Raw genomic sequence first — 1,837 nt, 5'->3', positions numbered from 1 at the left:
CACCAAATTTCACAATGTGTGAATACTAGACTTTTACACTGCTCATCAAAGTCAGCTATGAAATTTATTCATACATGGTAATACGAAGTTGTTTTGAATTGGCAGTAGTGGAACATTTTTGCACTTAAATTTTAATATGGGTTTCTATATTTAAAAAGACATGAATGTAAGGCAGAAGTGGTGAATAATTTTTATGTAATACTTTTGTCCCAAACAATGTCAGTAGGAAGTCATGTTATTAGTTTGGTTGCAAATGAGGATAAGAGCAAATTGTGTTGCAAACAGTATGCAGATGGTAAAGAATTCTATCCTTTTATATTTTCCTACAGTATAATCCTGGACTGGCTATTTTACTACCCTTTTCACTGTCCTATAAGTGGAGATGAAATTGGGTTTTCACTTTTAGGGAATATTGGTACCTACGGATAGAATATACTGCATATTAACAGCTGCATTTGTGCATGCAGTCAGGAATCAACAGCCTATAATCTCCCTAGTTTTCCAAAACTGTTCCTCCTATGAGATTTTTCCCACCCGTATTGAAAGTGAACAGACCATGAAATTTGAGCCCTTAACAGCTTCCCTAAGCAGATTATTGTCTTGTTATTTTCTGCATTCTTTCTTGTTCCATTCAAGTGACTATTACAGGGTGTTGTGTATTGTGTAATTTAGGTTTTAAATCCTTTAGTGCAGACAGTATCTGAATTTATATAGCACCTGACAACCTTCAATTCTGGACATTGCCATAATGTTAGTCCTGGTTCAAAGATCGAAATCTGAAATTTCAAAAAATCTGCAAAAGATCCAGAGTGCAAGTTGTACAGTCCTTTCAAGTTATATAGTCCAGGAACACTTCAAAGTGTTCAACAGCTGGCTTGCCTAAGTCCCAACATTGGAATATCTAAGCATATAGCAAAACTGTCTGAATCAAATGGTGCTTCCTTGAGCTACACTGCTTAACTTTCAAATCATTTCTGCTACCAAGGCTATTACAGTAGATACTCAGAAACCAATAAGTAAGAGACAACAAATCCTTCAAATTGCCAATAAAATCACTCCTAGCAAGAAGTAAGACAGTTCACAGTACAGTTTTGAGACTTGTCTACTTTGTAGGCAAGTTCAAAGGTAAATTAAAAAAATGAAAGGAGACAAACTATTTACAAACTTTAAAATAAAGGTATTCAAATCTTATTTTAATTGTCTATTAAGAGACTTCAGGAACTATTGCCATGCCACCCTATTGCCTGATCTCCTCTGATCTCGGAAGCTAAGCAGGGTCAGGCCCAGTTAGTACTTAGATGGGAGACCTCCTGGGAATACCAGGTGCTGTAGGTTCTAGTCCTGAGTACTTCACTGTCACCATCCAAGCTCACTAATTTGTGGCAGATGAACCTTACGAGTTAAAGGGTGGGGCCAGTTCTGTGCTCACTGTGCCTCACCTAAAAAGTCCACTGCACAGGCTCAAAGGATACGCCCATGTGGGTAGAGGCCTTCCCAAATCTTTGTTCCCAAAGCCTAGCCATGGTGATGAAGGTATCTCAATGATTTTTTTCTACAAATAATTATCAGGAGGAAAAAAACTGGGTCTTAAAGCTAACATGAGTGTTATGCCTTGAAATAATGCCTTTTCAATAGGCAATATTTACTCTAAGTTAAACAAGTACAAAACTGAATCTACTGGAGAGCAGCACATCTCACCAGTATTGCTGACTGCAACCATGACACACACATAATTTAGATTACCAGAAAAACTGAACCAGGCTTTAAATTGACCTTACATCAGGAGTAAAACTTTGGGCTAAGAAAGCCTTATTTTCCATGTTAGTCCAATTAAGTT

General features: G+C 37.2%; 1 pseudogene; it reads left to right on the top strand.

Moving 5' to 3' along the window:
• Nucleotides 1–1,219: 1,219 nt before the first annotated feature.
• LOC139672668 (5S ribosomal RNA) lies at nucleotides 1,220–1,335 on the top strand (annotated as a pseudogene).
• The last annotated feature ends 502 nt before the right edge of the window (nucleotides 1,336–1,837 follow it).

Source organism: Pithys albifrons, chromosome 5, assembly GCF_047495875.1.
Source record: "Pithys albifrons albifrons isolate INPA30051 chromosome 5, PitAlb_v1, whole genome shotgun sequence".
NCBI lineage: Eukaryota > Metazoa > Chordata > Aves > Passeriformes > Thamnophilidae > Pithys > Pithys albifrons.
This window is presented reverse-complemented; position numbering and strand designations above follow the sequence as displayed.